This window comes from Eleutherodactylus coqui, chromosome 5 (assembly GCF_035609145.1).
Source record: "Eleutherodactylus coqui strain aEleCoq1 chromosome 5, aEleCoq1.hap1, whole genome shotgun sequence".
Classification (NCBI taxonomy): Eukaryota; Metazoa; Chordata; class Amphibia; order Anura; family Eleutherodactylidae; genus Eleutherodactylus; species Eleutherodactylus coqui.
The window spans coordinates 4,566,561-4,585,963 of NC_089841.1; the positions used below are offsets into that span (position 1 = coordinate 4,566,561).

The 19,403-nt window shown below is 47.1% G+C and overlaps 1 long non-coding RNA gene across 1 annotated transcript; it reads left to right on the forward strand.

The window, feature by feature from the left end:
* The first annotated feature begins 4,621 nt into the window (after positions 1–4,621).
* On the forward strand, positions 4,622–19,012 carry LOC136626858 (uncharacterized). Its single transcript, XR_010792691.1, has 3 exons — positions 4,622–4,718; positions 16,635–16,754; positions 18,923–19,012. It is a non-coding gene; the product is annotated as an uncharacterized lncRNA (long non-coding RNA).
* The last annotated feature ends 391 nt before the right edge of the window (positions 19,013–19,403 follow it).

Genomic DNA, 19,403 nt, shown 5'->3' on the forward strand with positions numbered 1-19,403 from the left:
CTATATATATAAAGCTGAAAGCCCTCCCTGACTCACTCACTGACTGACTGACTGGCTGACTGACTGACTCACTGACTGACTCACTGACTCACTGACTCACTGACTCACTGACTCACTGACTCACTCACTGACTGACTGACTGACTGACTCACTGACTGACTGACTCACTGACTGACTGACTGACTCACTGACTGACTGACTCACTCACTGACTCACTGACTCACTGACTGACTGACTCACTGACTCACTGACTGACTCACTGACTCACTGACTCACTGACTGACTCACTGACTGACTCACTGACTGACTGACTGACTCGCCAAAAGTTCTCCAACTTCCCAACGTCGTAGAAACATGAAATTTGGCGCAAGCATAGATTATCTCCAAAATAGGAAAATAAATTGGGTCCCAACTCGATTATTCAATTCTAGCGCAAAAGAATTGGCATCGAAATTTAACGTACATAATCTAAATCACTCACTTCCCAATGTCATAGAAACATGAAATTTGGCACGCGCATTGATTATGTCATAAAAAGGAAAAGCTAATGGGTCCCAACTCGATTATTCAATTCTAAGCGCAAAAGAATTAGCGTCCAAATTTTACGTACGGAATCTAATTTCTTCCCTTTCCGGTGTCATAGAAACATGAAATTTGGCAGGAGCATTGATTATGTCATAAATAGGAAAAGCTAATGGGTCCTAAGTCGATTATTCAATCCTAGCGCAAAAGAATTGGCGTCGAAATTTTACGTGCGGAAGGTAATTTTTTCACTTTCCGGTGTCATAGAAACAGGAAATTTGGCACGAGCATTGATTATGTCATAAATAGGAAAAGTTCATAGGTCCCAACTCGATTATTCAATTCTATGCGCAAAAGAATTAGCGTCCAAATTTTATGTACGTAATCTAATTCTCTCACTTCCTGATGTCATTTTATATAAAGGAAACGTTGCATGGTTACCTCCACGTGGTGTTTCCTGGGTAACGCAGAGAACTATGCAAAATGGTGAACATATGTTTTTCCTCAGTATCTCTAAAGTAAGCACGACTTCATAAGATTTTCCGTGTGAACACCAGATAAACACCAGTACCAAATTAACTCGGGCGAAGCCGGGTATATCAGCTAGTATACTATAAACCATATGAATTCATTATATCAAAATTGTATATATCTCCTATATTGTCCATAAATATCGAGCAAATGGGAAATTCCCTTGAATATTGCAAAATGTATAATATATAAATATTAAATTCCAAATAGATATGTTATAAAATTGGTTCTCAAATCCAGACGGACTTGTGACATCACAACGGATTCTTAAATACTAGGTAGGCAGCCTTATTAGAAGCTAATGCTTATTGGTTCATCTTATCTCTCATACTAGTTCCATGTACAGAAAGTAGTGGTAGGCACCTTTTCTTGAAGTTAGGGAACTTCAAGAAAAGGTGAAGTTAGTATACAGTAGCTGTATTTCATTTGTTAGATACTTCTCATTGCGTTTATACTTATGTGTAACAGAACAATATATATTTAATATGCTTCAGCCTTCGGGCTGGTAACAGAGAAACAATAGCTTCTAAGTCCCCGTACCACAGTGTGAGAAGTCACAAAGTTCCAGTCTCTGACCGTTTCCAGTGCCTGAAGTTATCGAGTATCTGAGTGGGGACTTTCTTACTTTTCCTGTTGGACATCCTGGGTTGTAAGGAACGGTGGCGTCACCCGTGACATCTTTATTCAAGTTCACTACACCATTTATTGAGGTAACTGCTGTCATAGCATTGCTTGGAAGACGCCTAGCAGGGTCTTGGCCGAGGCTGCATGTGTCCTTCAGGGGAGGAGTTTGGTAGTGTCACCGTGACAACCCTAACAACTACCCCCACCATCTCCTCAATGGTGTGTCTCAGTCGCTGCAGGACCTAACCTCCTCTTCTGGCATCACGAACAGGATAAAATGCCTCTGTGCCACATCTATGCGGTTGCGTTTTATGCAAACCTTCAATTGTTTTGGCGTGTCAAGAGAAAAATTCAAATCGTGAAATCTGCTGTTTAAAAAAGTATCCGCCATTTCTTCTGCCAGTGCCCAAAATGACACGGGACAGTCGGAGATGAATTACAGATAGAGCAAGAAAGTTTCTCTCAAACTGCTACAGCGAGGATGCGTTACACTCAGAGATGATATTGTCGTGTTGTTGGACCATGTACAGTTAATGGACTTTGCTACATTGCCCCATGTGGATCACAAGGTGAACATTCAAGATGGCGCCCGGCCATCTTGTTGTTTTTTTTTACAGAATGTTCCCGCCACAGAGTTACTGCCAGACGTTACCCTCCATGGCTACAGTAAAAGTAGGTGGGAGGACAACCCCCACTGAGGGATTCTGATGTGAAAGCCAAGACAGCCCCCAAGAAGAGGAGTATTCTGCTGCAGATGAGCCACTGGACCTCTCAGCTCACAGCACAACTCACCACCTATACAGAAGGATGTTTCCCGCACCTAGAGATCCCAGACTGCGTCAAATACAAGGAGATCCTACAGACTGTAGGCCTAGTGCCATCCTGTGCCCCTGAGTGTGTGTCTCCAGGAGCAGTGTCATACAGATAACTAGGACTGTAGGCTCGGAGTCATCCTGTGTCCCGGAGTGTGTGTGTGTCCAGGAGTGGAGTCATACAGATAACTAGGACTGTAGGCCCGGTGTCATCCTGTGTCTCGGAGTGTGTGTCTCCAGGAGCAGTGTCATACAGATAACTAGGACTGTAGGCCCGGTGTCATCCTGTGACCCGGAGTGTGTGTCCAGGAGCAGAGTCATACAGATAACTAGGACTGTAGGCCCGGTGTCATCCTGTGTCCCGGAGTGTGTGTGTCCAGGAGCTGAGTCATACAGATATCGAGGACTGTAGGCCTGGTGTCATCCTGTGACCCAGAGTGTGTGTCCAGCAGCGGAGTCCTGCAGATAACTAGGACTGTATCCCCGATGTCACCCTGTGTTCTCCTACTTGAGTTCTTCCTGCACTGGTGTGTGAAGTGATAATGTCTGAAAGTAAAGTACCATTCTCTGACTATTCCCAGGGAATGAAGTTATCAAATATCTGTGTGTGGACTTTCTTGCTCTTCCTGTCGGACATCCTGGGTAGTAAGCAACGATGGCATCACGTGTGCCATCTTTATTCAGGTTCACTACACCATTTATTCAGGTAACTGCTGTCATAGCAATGTCTGAAAGAAGCCTAGCAATGTCTTGGCCGAGGCTGCATGCGTCCCTCAGGGGAGGAGATGGTGGAGCCACCGTGACAACCCTAAGAACAACCCCCGCCATCTCCTCAGTGGTGTGCCTCGGTCGCTGCAATAACATTATTCTCCGATGCGGTAAATGTAAACAGTTTTTTATGTCCTGCTGTTTTTGTACACTAAAAAAGTGCTGTTGTTTCGCCGCATCCCAGGAAGCAGAACGGTTGCATTATTCCATCGCCGGAGCTCCATGCGGCTTGCTGTTGGCAGGATGAGCTCTAATCCTCATTGATCCCCTTTTTGGGAACATACAACATTTTGATCACTTTTTTTATTCCATTCTTTTTTTGATGCCAGTAACTAAATCTGCAATTCTGTCCCGTTTTTATTATTTTTACGCCGTTGACCGTGTGATATAGATGATTTATTTATCTTGCCGGTCGCTACGATTATCTTGATAGTAAATTTAATTTTTCTTTCACATCTTTTTCACAATTGAAAAAAAAAAAAAAAGTACTCTTAATGGCTGCAGTCAAAGACCGCGACCATTATAGGTCTTATAAACTGCTGGGAGCGGTCGTCTCTGTGGGACACGTTACACTTCAGCGCCACCATCTGTTGATCCGCACCGCTTGCTGGTTGCCATTCCGTTTTTCTAAGGTGAGATCAGCTATTTTTCACCATGTTTTTGGTATTTTTTTACAGCTTTCATTGTGTCGGTCAGATGATGCACCAGATTTTAATGTGGCCATCATCAAGGCAGCAATATTTTTTTACAACCTTCAGGCTCATTCACACGAGGGAATTTGCGCTTCTAACTTACATGCACAAAAACCCCACGACTATTAGAACCAATGATTTCCCACGGAAACATTCAGATGAAGGAATTTTACCGCGACAAAAAAAAAAAAATCGCGCCTAAAAAGAAAGGACATCAGTGACAAATTCCCTGCTGCGCAAAAATATCAGTCCTGACTTTTCTTTGGGGCGTAAAGCGCAGAAGCCTCCATTGGCTCCTATGGGTAACTATGTGAGGCGGACGGCAATGGGAGATGAAGGGACTCCGGGGAAAATCCCTTATCCCCTGCAGGAGAACCCCTCCATCACTGAGATGAATGGAGTCCCCGGCGAAGAAGGGAATCCCTGAGGGAACCTGGTGTCCTACATCATAACAACAAAAATACGCTTGTACGGTGGTGGCGTTGAGGTTCTGCCCAGGATTCTGCCTTCAGGAAAACCAGATGAGAAAGCACTCGAGGGGTTAATAGTATCATAGCCTCATTGCTGGCAGCGAGAAGCCCCTATAGTCAGCCGTCCGCTCACGGGGTTTGTGGTTTTTGTCACGTTTCCTCTAGCGCGGCGCTCACTTTCGCTTCTCCTTACGACGTTGCTGTCACTTTCCTTGCGGTTCTCACCTGGTATCTTCTGCGCTCTCTGCGGACGGACATGGCGGACGCTGTGACCTACGCCGACCTGCGATTCATTGAGGGTAATGTCTTATCTTATGAGCGGCTCTGGCGGATGTCCTGCGTGTGACGAGGTCTGTGATTTACTGCGAGTGTGACGAGAGCGCTCCGGCGTGGGGGATCGTCACAGCTGAGGGCTTGTTACAGTGTATTAGTGCAGGGACAGGCACTATTTGCTGAGTTTACCGCAGAGCTCATTCACACGGGCGGATATCCGCGCCGTATCACGCAGATGTTATTATGTAATGCTGAGTCTGAATCCTCTTTGTTTTGCATTGGGGGGTCAGACGAGTTTTTCATGTGAGAGAAAAAACGCCGCTGGTCCTACCTTGGTCCATATTACGCACTTAAATGGGGTATACTGTCAATGAGCGCACGTGAATACACAGTGTAGAAGCGTGATACATGTGTATTTACTCATGAAAACAATGCTGCCTAGTTTTTTTTTGCGCACGTGAAATACGCACTGCATACGTGTACAAAAAGCAGCCATCCGCAGGGACCGCGCCGCAGGGTTGGTCCATGAATGTGCAGCATGTCTGCACACCGAAACTACATCCACCTGCGGGAGCTCTCAGGCCGCCTTCGCACAGCGCAGAAACGCCATGGGACTTCCCAACAGACCCGCAGCAGCTTGGAATGGCGCGGATTTGGTTTTTACTTGTGGAACAGCTGCAGACTTTACTGCCTGCATCCACAGCAGGATGAACAGATAAGCTGCGGCCGTAGAATCGCTGCGGAGAACGTCTGCCTCCGGGAGGCAGGTTTGTTAACCCTCCTCCCCCGCTTGTACTGTGAATGTAGGGGAAGTTTCAGGGGAAATCTGCAGCGTTTCCACCCTGAGAAGGTGGCTTACAGTGACACACTGTGACAACCCGCAGCTGTGATCAGTCAGGGGAACACGGAAAATCTTATGAAGTCCTGGTTACTTTAGAGTACAAATTCAGATAAGATAGATTTAATAGTTTAATGGGAAATAAATGTAATTTTTTTCAAGATTCACAATTTTATTGTAAATTATCACAGTTGCACAATGAATTTCTGAAAAAGGCCTGAAGTTAAAGGCCTAAAGGTAGTGCGTGTGCCAAAAAGAACTTTCCTAAGCTTTATATATTTTTGAAAAAAACCCTCTCTCATAAATCGTATTTATTAGTCGTAATCTTCGTAGTCATCGTAATTTCAGTGTATAGGCAGATAGAAGAGAGATTTATCTCAGACTACATGTGTATATGTCACCCCACAGAATGTCCACCTCGCACACGCTGCTCATAACACACAGATCAGATAGATTCCTCTCAGTGTATAGGCAGATAGAAGAGAGATTTATCTCAGACTACATGTGTATATGTCACCCCACAGAATGTCCACCTCACACACGCTGCTCATAACACACAGATCAGATAGATTCCTCTCAGTGTATAGGCAGATAGAAGAGAGATTTATCTCAGACTACATGTGTATATGTCACCCCACAGAATGTCCACCTCACACACGCTGCTCATAACACACAGATCAGATAGATTCCTCTCAGTGTATAGGCAGATAGGAGATTTATCTCAGACTATATGTGTAAATGTCACCCCACAGAATGTCCACCTCACACACGCTGCTCATAACACACAGGTCAGATAGATTCCTCTCAGTGTATAGGCAGATAGAAGAGATATTTATCTCAGACTACATGTGTATATGTCACCCCACAGAATGTCCACCTCACACACTCTGCCCATAACACACAGCTCAGATAGATTCCTCTCAGTGTATAGGCAGATAGAAGAGATATTTATCTCAGACTATATGTGTAAATGTCACCCCACAGAATGTCCACCTCACACATGCTGCTCATAACACACAGATCAGATAGATTCCTCTCAGTGTATAGGCAGATAGGAGAGAGATTTATCTCAGACTGTATGTGATAATGTCACCCCACAGAATGTCCACCTCACACATGCTGCTCATAACACACAGATCAGATAGATTCCTCTAAGTGTATAGGCAGATAGAAGATTTATCTCAGACTGTCTGTGAAAATGCTACCCCACAGAATGTACCACCTCACACACGCTGCTCATAACACACAGATCAGATAGATTCCTCTCAGTGTATAGGCAGATAGGAGAGAGATTCATCTCAGACTGTATGTGATAATGTCACCCCACAGAATGTCCACCTCACACACACGCTGCTCATAACACACAGATCAGATAGATTCCACTCAGTGTTTAGGCAGATAGGAGAGAGATTTATCTCAGACTGTATGTGATAATGTCACCCCACAGAATGTCCACCTCATACACTCTGCTTATTACACACAGGTCAGATAGATTCCTCTCAGTGTATAGGCAGATAGGAGATTTATCTCAGACTGTATGTGTAAATGTCACCCCACAGAATGTCCACCTCACACACGCTGCTCATAACACACAGATCAGATAGATTCCTCTCAGTGTATAGGCAGATAGGAGAGAGATTTATCTCAGACTGTACGTGATAATGTCACCCAACAGAATGTACACCTCACCCACACTGCTCATAACACACAGCTCAGATAGATTCCTCTCAGTGTATAGGCAGATAGGAGAGAGATTTATCTCAGACTGTATGTGATAATGTCACCCAACAGAATGTACACCTCACCCACACTGCTCATAACACACAGATCAGATAGATTCCTCTCAGTGTATAGGCAGATAGGAGATTTATCTCAGACTGTATGTGATAATGTCACCCCACAGAATGTCCACCTCACACACTCTGCTCATAACACACAGGTCAGATAGATACCTCACACACTCTCCTCATTTTTACCCTGAAAGATAACGCCCCTTTTCATTCAAATTTCCTACCCAGACTGAAGTTTGCAGCCCCTTGTTCTACTTAAAGGCATTCTCCATCCCAGCAGTCCATGTCCACTTCCTTTTGTACTTTACAGCCTTTCAATACATACGACAGTCAGTTTAATTCCTGTCAGTATATACTCCTATTTCTAAATGCGTTTTGTTTTGCTGAGAAGATAACTGTCTCATGTATTGCGGGTACAGATATTTTATTAGTTACATAACATAGGAATGGTCAGGCCAAATTTCAAGTTTGTGTAGTACAGATGTATGTTATTAGTTAGGGATTCACAGGGGCAGGGTTATGTCTAATTATTAGGAGTTTCTTCAAGCCCTTCACAGAACTAGACAGTCTAAAATATAACTTTTATTAAATAACACAATAATTATTGTGTTATTTAATAAAAGTTATATTTTAGACTGTCTAGTTATGTTATTAGTTACATTACATAGGGGGTCACTTACTTTTATGCACAGGATTGAATAATCAAGTTGCAACACTTTAAATTTCCAATATTTAGTATGCAAAGAATGGTCATGGCAAATTTCACATTTGTGTGGTAAAAGTTTGTGTCATTATTTGTTGCATCAGGAAATGAGAGAATTAGATTTTGTACATAAAAAATTTGGACGCTAATTCTTTTGCGCATAGAATTGAATAATCGAGTTGGGACCCATTAGCTTTTCCTATTTATGACACAATCAATGCCCGTGCCGAATTTCAAGTTTCTATGACATCGGGAAGTGAGAGAATTAGATTCTGTACGTAAATTTTAGATGCTAGTTCTTTTGTGCTTAGAATTAAATAATTGAGTTGAGACCAATTAACTTTTCCTATTTGTGACATAATCAATGCCCGTGCCAAATTTCAAGGTCCTATGACATCGGGAAGTGAGAGAATTAGATTACGTACGTAAAAGTTTGACGATAGTTATCTTGCGCTAGAATTGAATAATTGAGTTGGGACCCATTAAATTCTCCTATTTTGGACATAATCTATGCTCGTGCCAAATTTCATGTTTCTACGACATCGGGAAGTTGGAGAATTAATGGCGAGTCAGCCAGTCAGTCAGTGAGGGCTTTCGTCTTTAGAGATAGATGGATAAATATAGACGGGGTCTCTTCTCTGTGTCGTAGAGGCGTCTAGTTGTCAACAAGCTCTACAAGTGGAAGAAGAGGTCACTACACACAAGGAGCCTCCGAGAACCTCTTATAGACCAAGGGGGAACCACTTTTAGGGCCTCCGGTGACCGTCCATCTAATCACCACAACTCTCATCATTTACAGATCTGCCAGAGATGGAGCCACAGGTCGGGGTCTGCAGCACCGCAACCACTCCTTCTGGGGGCGCCGGAGGGTTTTTACAAAGAGTGTATCAGATTTTTACACAAGCGCTTCCAATACTTTAAATTGTAAAATACACTTTTTTTTGCTCCATTAGGAATTAATAGGAAACTCCTAAGCAAGAATCGCTCAAAAACGGAACCGGCTGTGACCGCTCTGAGACCATCGGTCCAAGAGAAAAACAAGTCATGTGCATCGGGCTACATTTACACAGGCACGTGCGATGTCGGTGCAAGAACCTTGGACCGAAGTTTTTTGGTCAGCCATAGAGATGAGCAAGCACCAAAATGCTCGGGTGCTCGTTGCTTGAGTCGAACTTTCCGCGATGCTCGAGAGCTCGTTTCGAGTAACGAACCCCATTGAAGTCAATGGGCGACCCGAGCATTTTTGTATATGACCGATGCTCCGCATAGGTCTTCACTTGTGAAACTCTGGAAAACATCCGAAAGTCAGGGAAACATCACAGAAACGAATAGGGAAGGGCAGGGGCACCATGCATGGCTGCATATCAGGCTCCCAGGTCTCACTATTAAGCCACAATGGGGGCAAGAGTCTTCAACCCCCCCCCCCCCTAACAATTTTTACTTCGGACAAACCCTCATTAGCAAGGCACACCTTAGCTAAGCACCACACTAGCTGCAACCAAGGACAATCACTGCCTGCGGGTGACACCGCTGCCTCTTCTCCTGGGTTACATGCTGCCCAACCACCCACATGACCCTGCGTCCACAGCGCAAACAAAAGTTTCCCTGCGCAGCCTTAAGCTGCCCTCATGCCACACGCTCGCTTCATAGCTACACCACTCTCCTGTCTATTTCTACATGCGTCTGTGATGAGGAGGAACCGGAGGCACACACTGCAGAGGGTTGGCAGGGCCAGGCAGCGACCCTCTTTGAAAGGGGGGGGGGGGGCGATTGTCCACAATGCTTTAGAGAATCAATGAGAAATTGACGTATGATCATCATTCCAATCCCGGGCCACCTCCGTCGCAAAATAGTCAGGAACTGCAAACGTGGGCATAAAGGGGACTCAGGTGCCAGCCCAGCACTTCTATACATCTCCACAATGCAGCAATAATCTGTGTGGGAAGTATGTGAGCGGGCCATGGGTCAGGCTCAGTCCCAGCCTCCATCTTGTGTGACCCAAGGTGCCGCGAGTGACATAGCAATGGGAAATCCATATGTCCACACACTACTCATTCTGTTTGGGTGCCGGATATCTCATCGACAACGCAAGAGGAAAGTCATCTGCACCCTGCACCCTACCCAAGTCAGTCAGTGTCTTTGTGCCAGACAGATAAAACACCGCTATGGGAAGTCTGTGTGCACCCACAGCATAGGTGAGTCCAAGGAACCCCAAGACATGAACCATAAAGAAATTAGAGTGCCCAAACATGGCAGACTTTTATTGCGCCAAAGACATAGGCCTCTGCAGAAACCCTCAGCAATCGTGGGCATGAAGCGGACTCCAATGCTAGTGCAGCTGTGAACGTCTTAATAGTGCATTATCGCTCCTCTTGTTTGGCCTAAACCAGTGCCGCGGATAACTGTGGTAACACGAGAGAAAATAGAAAAGGTATAAGTAGACCCCAGTAACATTCCTGTAGCAGAGAGAAAAGCAGACCCCAGTAACATTTCCATAGAAGAAGTATAGGCGGACCCCAGTAACATTTCTGTAGCAAAGGTATAGGCCGACCCCGGTAATATTTCTGTAGCAGAAGTATAGGCAGACCCCATTAACATTTCTGTAGCAGAAGTATAGGCAGACCCCTGTAAAATTTATGTGGCAGAGGTACAGGCAGACCCCAGTAACATTTCTGTAGCAGAAGTATAGGGGGACCTCAGTAACATTTCTGTAGCAGAAGTATAGCAGACCCCTGTAACATTTATGTAACAGAAGTATAGGCAGACCCCAGTAACATTTCTGTAGCAGAAGTATAGGCGGACCCCAGTAACATGTAGCAGAAGTATAGGCAGACCCCTGTAACATTTATGTAGCAGAAGTATAGGCGGACCCCAGTAACCTTTCTGTTGTAGAGGTATAGGCGGACCCCAGTAACATTTATGTAGCAGAAGTATAGCAGACCCCTGTAACATTTATGTAACAGAAGTATAGGCAGACCCCAGTAACATTTCTGTAGCAGAAGTATAGGCGGACCCCAGTAACATGTAGCAGAAGTATAGGCAGACCTCTGTAACATTTATGTAGCAGAAGTATAGGCAGACCCCAGTAACATTTCTGTAGCAAAGGTATAGGCAGAACCCTGTAACATTTCTGTAGTAGAAGTATAGGCAGAGCCCAGTAACATTTCTGTAGCAGAAGTATAGGCAGACCCCAGTAAACATTTCTGTAGCAAAGGTATAGGTGGACCCCAGTAACATTTCTGTATCAGACGTATTGGCAGACCCCGGTAACATTTCTGTAGCAGACGTATTGGCAGACCCCGGTAACATTTCTGTAGCAGAAGTATAGGCGTACCCCAGTAACATTTTTGTAGTAAACGTATAGACAGACCGTAGTAACATTTCTGTAGTAAAAGTATAGTCAGACCCCAGTAACATTTCTGTAGCAAAGGTATAGGCCGACCCCGGTAACATTTCTGTAGCAGAAGTATAGACAGACCCCAGTAACATTTCTGTAGCAGAAGTATAGGCAGACCCCATTAACATTTCTGTAGCAGAAGTATAGGGGGACCTCAGTAACATTTCTGTAGCAGAAGTATAGCAGACCCCTGTAACATTTATGTAACAAAAGTATAGGCAGACCCCAGTAACATTTATGTAACAGAAGTATAGGCGGACCCCAGTAACATGTAGCAGAAGTATAGGCAGACCCCTGTAACATTTATGTAGCAGAAGTATAGACGGACCCCAGTAACATTTCTGTAGTAGAGGTATAGGCGGACCCAAGTAACATTTATGTAGCAGAAGTATAGGCAGATCCCAGTAACATTTCTGTAGCAGAAGTATAGGCGGACCCCAGTAACATGTAGCAGAAGTATAGGCAGACCTCTGTAACATTTATGTAGCAGAAGTATAGGCAGACCCCAGTAACATTTCTGTAGCAAAGGTATAGGCAGACCCCAGTAACATTTCTGTAGCAAAGGTATAGGCAGACCCCAGTAACATTTCTGTAGTAGAAGTATAGGCACACCCCAGTAACATTTCTGTAGTAGAAGTATAGGCAGACCCCAGTAACATTTCTGTAGTAGAAGTATAGGCACACCCCAGTAACATTTCTGTAGCAGAAGTATAGGCAGACCCCAGTAAACATTTCTGTAGCAAAGGTATACGTGGACCCCAGTAACATTTCTGTAGCAGACGTATTGGCAGACCCCGGTAACATTTCTGTAGCAGAAGTATAGGCGTACCCCAGTAACATTTCTGTAGGAAACGTATAGACAGATTGTAGTAACATTTCTGTAGTAAAAGTATTGTCAGACCCCAGTAAAATTTTTGTAGCAAGAGTATAGGCGAACCCCTGAAACATTGTTGTACCATTAGTGTAGACGAAGGCCGGAAAAATTAGTTGGATAACAGTATAGGCGAGGGCCAGAAAAATTAGTGTACCAAGAGTACAGGTGTACCCCTTAAAAATTGCTCAACCGAGAGGGCAGGTGAAACCCATAAATATGTTTTAAAGATACAGCTCGCTGTTGCTTAATTTGTAACAGAGCCTGGAGGCAGCCCTGTGAAAAAAATTGGTTTATGTTAAAGTATCAATACTTTTGAAACTTTAAAAAATTGTAAAAAAATTGTAAGCAGAGCGTTTTGGGCGGCAGAAAAATTGGCAGTTCAGCGTGCTGACATGATGTTTTAGGAGGAGGAGGACTAATATCCGAGAGAGATTGACAAAGCTAATTACCCCGTTTTTTCAGGTGATAGAGAATGCTTTTTTCTCCGGTTGCAGCGGAATGAATATTTAGGTTCTCCGCCGGTGGAGAAGAGAAGTCTGGGGAAAACCAGGCTTTGTTCATCTTTGCAAGGGTAAGCATGTTGGCACTGGCAGTTGACAGGCGAGTACGCTTATCCATGATAATTCCCCCAGCTGCACTAAAAACCCTCTCTGAGAAGACGGTAGCGGCAGGGCAAGCCAGCACCTCCAGGGCGTACAGCGCAAGTTCGTGCCACGTGTCCAGCTTTGACACCCAATAGTTGTATGGAGCTGAGGCATCACGGAGGATGGTGGTACGATCGGCTACGTGCTCCCTCACCATCTTTTTACAGTGCTCCCTCCACTCAGCCTTGACTGGGGAGTGGTGACACAGACTTGCGGGGGAGCCAAAAAGCTGGCAAGGGCCTTGGAGAGTGTTCCCCTGCCTGCGCTGTACATGCTGCCTTATCTACGCTCCTCCCCTGCTACTTGGCCCTCGGAACTGCGTCTTCTGCCACCAGCGCTGTCAGATGGGAAGTTTAGCATCACTTTTTCCACCAGGGCCCTGTGTTATTGCATCACTCTTGTACCCCTTTCCTCTTCGAGAATGAGAGTGAAAAGGTTCTCTTTATACCGTGGGTCGAGAAGGGTGTACACCCAGTAATCCGTGTTGGCCAGAATGCGTCTAACGCGAGGGTCACGAGAAAGGCAGCCTAACATGAAGTCAGCCATGTGTGCCAGGGTACCAGTACGCAAGACAAGGCTGTCCTCACTAGGAAGATGACTTTCAGGATCCTCCTGCTCCTCCTCCTCAGCCCATACACACTGAACAGATGAGAGGCAAGCAGCATGAGTACCCTCTGCAGTGTGCCCAGCTGCCTCTTCCCCCTCCTCTTTCTCTTGCTCCTCCCACTTCTCCTCCTCCTGCTCCTCCCCCTCCTCCTCCTCCTCCAAAACGCGCTGAGATAGACATGAGGGTGGTCTGCCTATCAAGCAACATACTCTCATCCCCCGTCGCACAGCAGTCGGTGCTCTGGCAGATTAAACCAATGTTGCAGGGTCCTCAGGGTGGCAGTGTCCGTGGTGGACTTGCGAAAATGTGCGCAGATGCGGCGCACCTTGCCGAGCAGGTCAGACAAGTGAGGGTAGTTTTTAAGAAACTGCTGAACCACTAGATTGAAGACCTGGGCCAGACATGGCACGTGTGTGAGGCTGCCGAGCTGCAGAGCCGCCACCAGGTTATGGACGTTGTCACACACGACCATGCCCGGTTGGAGGCACAGCGGCAAAAGCCAGAGGTCGGTCTGCTCTGTCAGACCTTGCAACAGTTCGAGGGCTGTGTTCCTCTTGTCACCTAAGCTGATTAGTTTCAGCAGGCCTCCTGACGCTTGCCCACCACTGTGCTGCTGCGCCGCGCCACACCGACTGCTGGCGACGTGCTGCTCACACTTCTTAATTGAGAGTTAGAGGTTGCGTAGGAGGAGGGGGAGGGTTTAGAGGAGGTGGCATAAACCACCGCAGATACCAGCACCGAGGTAGGACCCGGTATTCTGGGTGTGGGTAGGACGTGAGCAGTCCCAGGCTCTGACTCGGTCCCAGCCTCCACTAAATTCACCCAATGTGCCGTCAGGGAGAAATAGTGGCCCTGCCCGCCAGTACTTGTCCACGTGTCCGTGGTTAAGTGGACCTTCCCAGTAACCACGTTGGTGAGGGCACGATTTAATTTGCGGGAGACGTGCTGGTGTAGGGCTGGGATGGCACACCGGGAAAAATAGTGGCGACTGGGGACCGAGTAGCGCGGAACCGTCGCTGCCATCATGTTTTTGAAAGCCTCTGTTTCCACAAGCCTGTACAGCAGCATCTCCAGGCTGATCAATTTGGCAATGTGCATGTTTAAAGCTTGTGCGTGAGGGTGCGTGGCGGCGTATTTGCGCTTTCGCTCCAACGCTTGTGCTAGCAATAGCTGAATGCTGCGCTGAGAGACATTGCTGGATGGGGTGGAGGACAGTGGAGGTGAGGGTGTGGGTGCAGGCCAAGAGATGCTCGTGCCTGTGTCCTGAGAAGGGGGTTGGATCTGAGTGGCAGGTTGGGGCACAGGGGAAGAGGCAGTGGTGTGACCCGGAGGCGGGGAACGGCCTTCATCCCACCTTGTGGGGTGCTTGGCCATCATATGCCTGCGCATGCTGGCGGTGGTAAGGCTGGTAGTGGTGGCTCCCCGGCTGATCTTGGTGCGACACAGGTTGCACACCACTGTTCGTCGGTCGTCTGCGCTCTCACTGAAAAACATCCACACCTTTGAACACCTAGCCCTCTGCACGGAGGCTTGGCGCAAGGGGGTGCTTTGGGAAACAGTTGGGGGATTCTTGGCTCTGGCCCTGCTTCTACCCCTCGCCACTCCACTGCCTCTTCCAACCTGTCTTGCTGCTGCACTTGCCTCCCCCTCTGAAGACCTGTCCTCAGTAGGCTTAGCAAACCAGGTGGGGTCAGTCACCTCATCGTCCTGCAGCTCTTCCTCCGAATCCTCTGTGCGCTCCTCCCTCAGACTTACTGCCCTTACTACTACCTCACTGATAGACAACTGTGTCTCATCATCATCCTCCTCCTCACTCACTGAAAGCTCTTGAGACAGTTGCTGGAAGTCCCCAGCCTCATCCCCCGGACCCGGGAACTTTCCAAAGGTTGGGCATCGGTCACGACAAACTCCTCAGGTGAGAGAGGAACCATTTTTCCCCAGTCAAGGCAGGGGCCCGAGAACAGTTCCTGGGAGTCTGCCTGCTCATCAGAATATGTCATTTTCATGGAGTGAGGAGGCTGGGAGGAAGGAGGAGCAGCAGCCAGAGGATTCAGAGTTGCAGTCCCTAGGCCGGTAGTAGTGGACTGCGTAGAAGACTGGGTGCCCGATACATTGCTGGATGCATTTTCTGCCATCCACGACAGGACCTGCTCGCACGGTTCTGCTTGTAATAAAGGTCTACCACGCGGACCCATAAATTGTGATATGAAGCTGGGGACCCCAGAAACTTGCCTCTCTCCTAATCCCGCAGCAGCCAGCTGTGATTTACCCCAACCAGGAAGTCGGCCTGTGCCCACACCCTCACTTGGACGTCCATGTTTATGTCCATGACCCTTACCCCTACTCCTTATCATGGCGGATTAAGATTAGAGCAGGGCCCAAATACATTACCCCACTGTACAGCGCTGACAACTGTGGCTAATTCACCGCACACAGAGACTTGTAGATAGCGGAGGCTCTATGCTGTGACTTGTGTCTTGCGCTGATACCTAGGGGTAATTCACCGCACACAGAGACTTGTAGATAATAGAGGCTGTGTGGTGGGGGAGAAGACTCTAAAGCCAGTGGATAGTGCTGGTAACTGCGGCGATCTCAGCCCCACCAAGGAAAGGGTATTGTGAGACGCTCTGCACAGCGGCAGAGCTGAAATACTTTGCAGTGGCCCAGGAAATATTACAGTACTGTTTCACAGTGAGAGCTGGTTGTACTGCACTGCAGACTGAGAACGCTATAGCTGTAATAGCCTGCACGCCCTCCGTATTACATCACTTGCAGGAAACTCCTTTATAGGACCATTAAGGATCCGATGACAACCTTGACTTGCGGCTGTGAGGGTCTGCGGGGGTGACGGCGCTGCGTGCTGACGTGATGACCGCTGGAGCTCCGGGTTGTCTGCTCATGTCCGCAGCTGTGATGGCAGTAATGGTGATGATGGGGGGAGGGTGGGGGTGTTTTGGATGAACTATTGATAATGAATACTTTCTTACAAGCGCCAGTTTCGGAATGATATAGTGACATTCTGGCGCTGTGACCCCGGGGTCTGATGGTAGTTATACCCCTGATGTGATGAGCTTCCTACTGTGTTACAGGAATCTCATCAGAGAAAGACGCAGATTATTCAGACGTTACCTATGAAAATGTGAATCTGCCCAGAGAGAAAAAAGAGCCTGCAGCGCCCCCTAAAGGAAGATGTCATCCCCTCCTGGCAGGTAGGTCAGAAGATGGCGCCCCTCTGTGGTGAATCTGTCATTGATGAGCAGAGGTGCGACATAAGAATTGCCAGAGGTGTTTGTTTCTACCTACATGATGGCAACTTGTTAGCAAAGGGGCCAAACTAGAGGGAGACACCACAAGAGAGTGAGGTGCACCAACAAAGGGGCCAACACCAGAGGGCGCAGCAGCTGAGGGGCCAACACCAGAGGTAGAAGGTGACACCACAAGAGAGTGAGGTGACATCACCAGAGGACACACCAGCAGAGAGGCCATTACCAGAGGGCGCAGCAGCTGAGGGGCCAACACCAGAAGTTGAGGGTGATACCACAAGAGAGTAAGGTGACACCACTGGAGGATGACACTGGTAGATGAGCTACCACTGGAAAGCCCAACATTAGAGGGGCCTCCACCAGAGTGTGACACTACAGGACAGTGAAGGTGACACCCTCAGAGGTTCATACAACCCAGAGAGTGACACCTCCAGAAGGGGTCAACCACCAGAAGTTGACAAACCAGAGGATTATACCATTAGTGAAGCTACAACTACAGGAACCACCACCTGAGGATGCTCCAGCAGAGTGCCTACCACAAGAGAGTGAGGGTGACACCACCAGACAATGATACCAGTAGAGGAGCTACTGATAGGTGATCCACCATCAAGGTGGCCACTATCACACCAGTACTCCACGAAAGAGTGAGAAAGATACCACCAGAAGTTGACACCACCAAAGGAGCAACCACTACAGGGACCACCACCAGATGCTGCACCAGGAGAGCAACCACCACCCAAGAGTTGACACTACAAGACACTGTGGGTGACCCCTCCAAAGGGGCCACTACTACATGGGCTATCACCAGAAGATGCCCCCCTAGAAGGTGACACTACAAGAGTGTGAAACCACCAGTGATAAACAAACAAGAGAGTGAAGGCGATACTAACAAAATGTATACTTCTAGAGGATGCTACCAGAAGTGGAGCCACCACCAGAGGGAGACACCAGCAGATGTTGACACCACTAGAGGATGAAACCAGCAGAGGAGCTGCCAATACGGCGGCCACCACCAGCGGGTGCAACAGCAGAGCAGCCACCAACAGAGGGTGACACCACCAGAAGGTGACAAATCCTTAAAACTGCACCCCCTCAAATGCCCCTGTGAATGAAGCCGTTGTGCACATGCTTCACCACTACTCCATTCATTTCTATGTGGCAGGTGAAGATTGTTGTACTTGGCAATCTCCCTCCATCCCAGAGAAGTTAATTGAGCTGTGGCTACCACTGGAGGTGTCATTCTTGGGTGTTGTCACCCTGACTCTTATGGTGTTACCCTCTGGTAGTGTTCCTTGTAGTGGTAGCTCTTTTGCTGGTATTATTTCCTGGTGACATCACCTTCTGGTGGTTTCCTCTTCTGTTGGTGGCTGCCTCTGGAGGTGGCGCCCTCTAGTGGTATCACCCTCTCTCTTTCTTTCATGGTGTCACCTTCTGGTAGTGCCCCCTGTAAAGATGTCATCCTCTGGTGTCCCCTCACTCTCTTGTGGCCTCTCTAAAGGGGTCCCAGCAGTTGGACAACGTGAACAGACATCCCCTATTCTGTGGATGGTAGATAGATATCTTTGATGGAAGAAACCCCTTTAAAGCGCTAATCATATCAGAGACATTTACAGCATACCAACTGTATATAGCATAAATGTCTGCGAGATAGGAGTTTGTATGTATTGGGGTCCCTGTTTGCCCATTTGTCACTGCAGACAGAGTAGACGGTACATGCGTAGAGTTTTATCTTTTGTAGTTTATAGGAGTTAATAGTTGAGTATCTCAAACCCCCATAAACTGCAGTGGAGAGAGCTGCTCCCACCTCATCTCTTCCTCTCTAGAGTGCCAGCAGTCGGTGGACCCCATTCTTCTAATACATAGGGGTGCAGTTGCAAAACCCCAATGATCAGATACCTATGCAATATCTTTTGTATAGCTTTGCCCACTGCATAGGATGCCCATAACAGTATCAGTCACACAATGCCCCCATAACAGTGCCAGCCTGAACAGTGCCCCCACACTGTATGCACTGCACTGAGAGAGTCTTTAGTAGGTGGACTCCCTTCTTACTCCTTAATTCGCTGTGAACCGATCCTTCCTCTCAGTGTCCAGTAACGTTCTCTGTTTTGTAGGGTTCAGACTTTGGGCTCCACACTTGACTCTTCTGCTCCTGCTGGGTTGTCTTACACTTTCTGCAGTCACCATTGAAAGGACAATGAAATGTAAGTGACCTTCCATATATGTTACACCTTCACACAAACCCAGTAAAAACAGTAGCAATGAAATGTATCAAAGGAAAGTCACATGACGTTGGTCACATGTGCTAAAGACCAGACCCCTCTGCAAAGCTCCCTTTAGTGTTTTCCATTCAGTGTGCTTCTAGTGAATGAAGGGCGCCATTCCTTGAGGCAGCTGCCAATGCTGGCATCCAAGATCAGGGTCAAGGATAGAGCAGCATACAAAGGGTTTTCCTTTCATCCCTCCTTTCCCTCCATTTCTTTCTTTTCCTATCCTTTCACTTCTTCCCTCCTTCTGTTTCTTCCTTACCCCACCATTTTTCTCCTTCCTTCCTTCTGTACCTTCCTTCCTTCCTTCCTTCCTTCCTTCCGTACC